The sequence below is a fragment of the Nannospalax galili genome, unplaced genomic scaffold (assembly GCF_000622305.1).
Source record: "Nannospalax galili isolate Female #2095 unplaced genomic scaffold, S.galili_v1.0 scaffold1052, whole genome shotgun sequence".
Classification (NCBI taxonomy): domain Eukaryota; kingdom Metazoa; phylum Chordata; class Mammalia; order Rodentia; family Spalacidae; genus Nannospalax; species Nannospalax galili.
In genome coordinates this window covers 230,787-239,274 of record NW_008330624.1, presented here as the reverse complement: position 1 = coordinate 239,274, position 8,488 = coordinate 230,787, and the positions used below count along the sequence as shown (strand labels likewise).

The 8,488-nt window shown below is 38.5% G+C and overlaps 1 pseudogene; it reads right to left on the bottom strand.

Annotated features, from left to right (window-relative positions):
• Positions 1–2,061: 2,061 nt before the first annotated feature.
• Positions 2,062–2,983, bottom strand: LOC103748310 (annotated as a pseudogene).
• Between the last annotated feature and the right edge of the window lie 5,505 nt (positions 2,984–8,488).

Genomic DNA, 8,488 nt, shown 5'->3' with positions numbered 1-8,488 from the left:
TCATCTATTTTAATTGCCCTCTGTTGCATGAGGAAGCTTTGCTGGTGAGAGTTGAGAGTGATATTAGTAATCTTTCTATCCCTTGTTCCATTATGTTCCATGAGCCTTAGGAGTAGAGGTTCAACTGTAGATATGTCTGAGAGATGCCAAGTACTAAGTGACACATCTACACTTGAACCTTGGCACCAAAGCTTCATGGAACATGGAGCAATGAGAAAACAATGCATCCCTCAATTCTCACCAGTAAATCCTTATACAACAGAGTGTGATGCACACAGAAGGCCACAACTGGACAAGTTTCAAAGAATAAGAGACTGCACAGAGTAGGATAGGACTCCTATATGGAACCTCACCTACCCACGGCTCAGGGACCATTGAGGAAGAGTGGGTGGAAAGATTTTAAGAGTCAGGGCTGGTTCATGAACACAGGGAAGCAGAGGCTTTCATTTCACTGGAAGCTTGCACATGTGAACTTGTGGCAATGGTGGTATTGAACACAGGACTCGTGCCAACTCAATTAAACAAGGGCCTGGGAAGGGGAGGGAGAAATAAATGGCAGGATGGCACTAGACTGGGAACTATAGGAGACTTATTGACATTGAATGAGGGAGGGTATGCCTTACACACGGTCTCCAGATGGACTAGACTCGTGGATGAATTTACAGTGAAGAATATCTGGGTACAAATGCTTGACTGGATTGGACTTAACATGTATGGCAGAATGCATGAGGTCTTGTGGGGAGGAAGGAACATGGATCTGGAAAAAGGCCTACAATTGATTAAGAACTGTTTTATAAAATTACAAAAGCTCAATAAAAAATTTTTAAATATTACTTATAAGAAGATGTAGTATGTGAATTCTTGTCCTCAAGCTTAAGTTTGCCAAGTATTTCCCAAACATGAGGGATGTAGCCCTCACTCCCAAGGCACACCTTCCCCATCTGCCGCCCATTATTTAAATTTAGAAGCTTGTGGTTTTCAGAGGTAATAAGGTCTTGTCACTCTCCCTGAGTCAGTCTCTAAGCACAGATTACTTGACTCTAGTATCTTATCAAAACTCAGTCTTAGCTCTCATGACCTGATTAGTCATGGCCTCCACGTGTTCAGTTGATTCCCTACTAAGCATATTTGAGAACGCTAGACACAGAACAGCAGATCCAGAACCCTCCTCCTTACTTTCAGGTACATGGCTGACTTTCATCTCTATATCACAGTGTAGGTTGCCTTAGTGACAATTGTGGCCTCATTCAGGCTAGTTGTCAAACATTTCCTCCTGCAGGTAGAGGTACTTGCTGCTCAAGCCTGGCACCTTGAATTTTGTCCCTGGAAATCTTGTAAAGGTGTAAGGACTGAACTGATTCCAGAGCCTTGTCCTCTGACCTCCACATGTGTGTCATGGCATGCATGCTTGTCATTCACACATACACGTATACACGAATAGTATGATAACAATAATAATAATGGTAATAATTAAAAGAAAAAACATAAGAAGTTTCCTTATACGGTTGTTTCACTTTTAAGGTACTTTCTAGCAGAAAGTGTGAACTCCTTCTTGTTACTCTAATGGAGGTGGAAGAAAAAGTTCTTTATTTTGTATTCCTGTTTCATTTTTTTGATTGTGTATGTGCAAATTGAGTGTATGTGTGCTGTTTTTTAGCAGTATGCTCAATTTGTCACCTCTGTGAAAGCAAATCTACATCTTCTAGATTACGTTTTTTGTATCTCTATTTATATTGTCTGTATTTTTAGTATTTATCCTCTCTTTGGTTACAATATATATAACTTATTTTAATGTTTTGTTTGTTTTGGGCTTTTAATTTGAATTTATTAATACACAAATAAGATACAATACTCTTATTTCAATTATTTTAGGATACTTATATGTACTAATAAAAATAATTTTGACTTACATTAAAGAGAAAAGTTTTTTATCTAAATAGATTCACAAATCAAAATTTAAGGAACCATGAATAGATTAAGATGACAACTAGTTAACTTTCAGAAAATCTGTCAATGAACTTACTTTTCAGTTTCATAGAATAGTTTGAGTCCAGTATGTTCTTATTTTATAAAGTATATGCAATTTTTTGTTGCGCTATTCAAAGCTTGTTTCCCTTGCTTGTTTCTCAAAGTATAAATAAATGGATTTAGCAGATGGGCAACAGATGTCGCCTGCACAGATACCCGTTTATTGATGTCTACCTGTTCTTTGGATGAAGGCTTCATGTAGATAAAAATGCAGCTGCTGTAGGTGATGGAAACCACAATCATGTGAGAAGAACAGGTGGAAAAGGCTTTCTTCCTTTGCTGAGCAGAAGGAAATCTGAGAATTGTCTTGATGATGTACATCTAAGAAAGAATCACATCTTTCATTGTGATAATGAAAGTCAGCATGGCACATGTGATAACAGTCTGCTCCAGAAAACATGTGCCTAAGCAGAAGATCTTGAAAAGAGGAGATGCATTACAGATGAAATGATCAATGGCATAGGAGTCAGAATTTCTGCTGGAGACCCATGCCGAGTAGAATGATGATGATCATCAGCACAGACACGCAGCTGCAGAGGACAAGGGCAGTGCAGACTCTGTTTTTCATGACGGTCACGTAATGCAGGGGCTTGCAGATGGCCACATAGAGGCCATAGGACATGGATTTCAGCAGAAAAAACTCTGTCACTCCAAAAAGTCCAATAAAAAGTATTTGACTGGCACAAGCATTATATGTTAAAGTATATCAATTATCCCAATTGATATACTGTAGAGGACTGTAGGAATACAGACAGTTGCGAATGAAATTTGTAAGAAGGAGAAGCTTGGAAGAAAAAACACATAGGTGTCTTAAGATGAGAGTCTCTCAGGGTGAGACTGATGATGATCAGGTTCACAGTAACACTGAGAATGTATGTCAAAAATAAAAAGATAAATATGGGTCATCTGTAAGTCCCAACAAGAGGAATGTTCTTTTTACTGTGTGGTTTTTCATAATTTTTTTAATATCTTAGGCAATATGCACAGAAAAATCAAAGTATTTCAAAAAAAGAAGGAAAAAAAGAAAATGAATGAAACGTAGGCTTTCACAAGACACTATAAAAATTAGTGAAATAAGCTCCATGCATACCAAAGAAATCAATAAAAAGAGAAACAGAAAAGACAAGAGAGAAAAGTAGTAAAATGAACTTCTGTTTTTTGAGAAAAAGAAATAGGGGCTGGAGAGATGGCTCAGCGATTAAGAGCACTGACTGTTCTTGCAGAGGTCCTGGGTTCAATTGCCGGCACCCACATGGTAGCTGACAACTGCCCATAAGTCCAGCTACAGAGGATCAAACTCCCTCTTCTGACTTCTGAGGGTATTGCACAATATGGGTGAACTTACACACATGCAGGTAATACATTCATACATATAAAAAATAAATAAAATAGAAAAGAGAAGTGACAATGATAAACCCCTAGCCAAGCTGACAAAGTAAACCAAATTAAACAAAAACAAAGCAACATGCCAAAATAAAACAAAGCAAACAAAAATGCTAAGAGAGGGCAAAGAATATAAATTACAGAGGGGAAATCGCCACCGAGTTCACACCAAAGAAATATAAATAAAACCAGAATCTGTTTTCATTTCACCTGTTAGAAGTGGCTATTCTCAAACTCCCACAGTAATCATGACAAGTTAATGTGGGTAAGGACGTGGAGAAAAAGATAAACTCATAGGAATGTTGGTAGGAATGTAAAATACTATAGTCATTATAGGCAACAGTATTGACGTCACCCAATAACAACAACAAAAAAAAAACTTAAATAGATTAGTAATATGATCCAGGTATCTCATATCTTGGTATATATTCAAAGAAAGTGAAGTAAAAAATGAAATACATACATGTTTGTTCCTGCTGTTATGGAATCAAGTAAGTGCTCATAAATGGGTAAATGAGAAAAATCTGATTTATATCTACATAAGAATTGTATTCAGTCAAAGAGAAGAAAGAAATCTTGTCGTTTGCAGGGAAATCGATGGAACTTGAAGATGTTAAGTTGAGTGAAATAGCCAGATATAGAAAGTCAAGTACTACATGTTCTTTTTGAAATGTGGGATTCTAAAAACAGTGCATCCAGACATGCAATAGTGATTCATACAGGCTAAGGGTGGACGGTTGGGAGGAAAAAACGCACTGGTTTTTATTGTGTATGCTCTGTGTGTGGGAGGCAGAAATACCACACTGAACCTAAATGACATGTAATTAATGCATGAGAATAAAAGTGAAATAAATATTTCTTAAAATTTAATAAGTATAGAAAGAAACTGGCACGTGGTCAGTTCCTCTGATCTTTTGATATTCCATAATAGTTCTTTATTGTTATACATCTTACTAATATTTAATGAACTATAACTAATGAGTTGTGATATGAGGAAATGTTTGGTATAATTTACATTGATTTATTGTAGGCAAGGCTAATATTCACTCAGTAAAAATCAAAAGGTGTGATATTTGAATAAAATGTGAAAGTCATAGGTGACCTAGTCAGTACACATGCACACACATTCAGGTGCATGACCTGTACACACACACGTGTGTGCATGTGTACGTTACCTTTTAAGTATCTCTGCACACACATTCAGGTGCATGACCTGTACACACACACATGTGTGCATGTGTATGTTACCTTTTAAGTTTCTCTGCATTTAGTTCTCTGTTCTTTGACTTGGCTGTAATTCTTCCGGCTCCTCAATGTTGAAATATCAGTCTTCTTTACTAAGTAAATCTTAGTACTCTTCCATAGTCATCAATTTTGATTAACTTGTTCATGCCTTTTTCTTTGCCATAGCCTAAAGTATATAGTCTTTTCCCAGGAGGTCTGCCTGCTTATGCACATCTGGATTGTTACCACTATCTTTAGAGGTAGCATTATTAAGATACTGAATAAATTATAAATATGCTCACATTTTCCACTTCATGCTTCTATTTGATCTATACTCAGAGTGAAGCATTCATACGTGATTGGCTTTATATTCCCTGTGCCGAATTGCCTTTACCCTGTTCCTTGCTTCATTTGCCATAAGTTCTAAGGTACCATTTCAATTCTTCTGAGAATGGCTAGTCATACCTCCACTGCATCCCTAGAGCTGTTACCTCCATCATCTCCATCTCAGGTCCTGTATCCCTAAAGCTGTTACCTCCATCATCTCCATCTCAGGTCTCTTTCTTGTCACTTTCTTATTATTCTAGCTCTCCAGTTAAACTATGATATCTTATCACTTTCTTATTATTCTAGCTCTCCAGTTAAACTATGATAATCTTGAGATTAGCATGTATTTTATTTTGTTATTATTTTATTATTTGTAGTTCATATCTTATGTACTCCATATCATGGAATATAATAATTTTGGGGGGTACAGAAAAACACAGTATAGGCAAACACCAGCATAAATCCTTTACCCTTTAAAATTTCTACTTGATAAAAGTGCTTTACATATTACATCTAAACCAAAGGTCATTCCTTCAATCTAAGACACAGTGTTGTGTTTTCCTGATGCTTACAGTACAATAACAGAGTAGTATGATGCTCAGACTAGATGTTCCATCAGCTAAGCTGGTCATTACTATACAGGACTCTTCATTTATTGTATTATAGACTATGTGGAAATGTTCATGAAATTAATTGCAGTAAATGAGTTTTTAAAATGTTGTAGGTAAAAAAAGTTGTAGATATTAGTTGGTGATAACTTTTCTATGGTGTGATATTTGCCTGGAAGTTCTCAGAATAGTTTGGGATGCTTGTAAATTTCAGTGTTAAAATCAGTACAACCAGTTTAGAGTTTTCACTGAAGAGAAAAACCAGTTTAGAGTGAGAATAGAGATATTGCATGTCCATTGAACTGGATGATTTTATTGTCTACACATTTTAACAATTCACAAAGCAGGCTTGTGTACTTGTTAATTCACATTTGTGATTGATATTCCCCCAAAAGAAATGATATTGCGATGGCTAATCCTGGGTGTCAACTTGGCTGGATCTGGGATTAACTGAAATGAGAGAGATCTTGATTGGATCATCTGAAGCTGGAAGACACACCCTAAATGTGGGTGTTGCCTTCTGATGGCAGCCATATAAAAGACCATGGCAGAGGAAAATGCCTGGCTTCTTGCTGCTTGCCTTCTCTCTTGCTGGTGAGTTCTTCTTGCTGCTGTAGACTGAAGACATTTGGAATTCGTCAGACCTTCTGTGCCAGATTAGGACTACTGAGACATCCAGCCTCATGGACTGAGCGACTACGGATTCTCAGCCACTCCAGTGTGGTGCAGCCATTGTTCGACTATTCAGACTCTATCCTGTGAGCTAAGCTGATAAATCTCAATGCATATATAGTCATCCTACCGATTCTGTTTCTTTGGAGAACCCTAATACAGATTGTGGTACCAGGAGTGGGGTGTTGGCTGTGAAGAACCTGACCATGCATGGTTTGGGAGGAATGTGGAAGACTTTGGAAGTTTGAGCTAGAAAAGTGGTTGATTGCTGTAAGTAAAGATTAACAGGCCATTCTTGTAGGGACCTGGAAGAAAGTAATGCTGAGAACAATGTTGTTCCAGAGGGAAAAAAGGATTTAAGCAGCACTTGAGATATTTTGGCAAAGAGTCTGGATGGAATCTGCCCTCAACCAAAAAAACTTGCCTAAGGCTAAGTTGAAAAGTAATGGACTAATTTCTTTGGCAGAAGAAATTTCAAGACAGCCTTATGTCGAAGTGGTGGCATGGATATTAATGGTGAATATTAGGCAGATCTACAGTGAAAGAGATCAAATGGGGCAGAAATAAGTACAGTTTGGATTGAAAAAGAACACCAGGAAGATAAATGTTGAAGCCTTGGCACTTGATGGAGAGGATCCCGTTGATAAGGAGATTAACGTGATTAAGGAGACTAAAGTGATTAAGGAGGGACCTAGAGATTTAAACTTAAACAATGGAGAGAACACCTCCAGGGCAAGACCACACCTAGTTAAGCCTCCAGCTTGTGAAAGGAAAATGCTACAGGGGCCAGTGAAGAGAAAAACTTCTTAAATGGATAAAGCATGCTGGAGTCCATCCCAAACGTGCAGTCAAACTTGGCATTGTCATTCACCTGGTGCTGGCTTTAGAGGCTTTAGAGACTTGAAAGATGGAAGAGTGAAGGGGTCATCAATTCTTCCTCTGAGGTTTCAGAGAGCCTTAGAGGCCAGGCAGCGTGAAGCAGGAGTGTCCCTGCCTAGAGAAGGCCCTGATAGGCCATTGCATGAATCTGTGAAGGTGAAGCCTGTTTGGCAATGGAGACCCCAAGAAGTTCATGATGCCAGAGCTGTGAGGCATCAGCCAAGATCTGCATACAGGGAGTGACACCAGCACAAGAGAGAGATATGTGTTACATTCAGCAAAGCTAGAGAGCCTGAGCCATCTAAGCCCTTTGGAAGTAAAGTCCAAGAAGTTGGACATGGAGCTACTGGATTTGGTGTTTGCCCTGCTGGTTTTTGGTCTTGTTTCAGTCCAGTATTTCCTTACTATGCCACCATTCCTCCCTTTTGGGATGGTAATGTATATTCGGTTCCACTGTATGTTGGTAGTATGTAATTTGTCTTTTGATTTTATAGAGGTTTACAGTTAAGATATTTACCTGAGTCCACTTTGGAATGTGGACTTTTGAATCGTATTGAGACTGATAATGACTATGGGGACTTTTACAGTTGGACTAAACACATTTTGTATTTTATATGGTCATGAGCCTATTGGAGCCAGGGGGTGGAATGTGGTAGTTTGGATGAAAATATCCCCCATAGACTCCAAGTATTTGGGCATTGTTTTTCCCAGATGATGGCACTGTTTTGGGAGGTTTTAGAAGGTGTGGCTGTCATGGAGGAAGCATGTCACTGGGGGTGAGCTTAGAGAGTTCTTAATCCTTGCCAGATCTCCAGTCACTCTCTCTTGCTTCCTGTGCCTGCTGGAAGATGTAGAGCTTAGCTAACACTCCTCTTCTCCAGCGACCTCTGCCACCATGCCTCCCTGCCAAGATGAACTGTAATTCCCCTGGAACCACAAGCTCAAATAAATTCTTCCTTCTATAAATTGCTTGGGCCAGTGTTTCTATCACAGCAACAGAAAATTGACTAATACAGTAATTGGTACCAGAGAGTGGGTTGTTGGCTGTGAAGAAACTGATCATGTGAGGTTTTGGAAGAATGTGGAAGACTTTGTTTGGAAGCTTGGAGTAGAAAAGCAGTTGATTGCTGTAAGCAGAGCCTAATAGGTCATTCTAGTAGAGGCCTGGAAGAAAGTAGTGCTAAAAAGGAAAAACAGAATTATGAATTTCACAGGTAAATGGATGATGCTGTAAACAATCATCCTGAGTGAGGTAACCCAGAGCCAGAGAGACAAATGTCACATGTTCTTTCACAGAGCTAGATGCTAGCTTTGAAATCTTAGCTATGCATGTTTCAATTTGAAAATCCAGAGGTCAAGAAACTAAT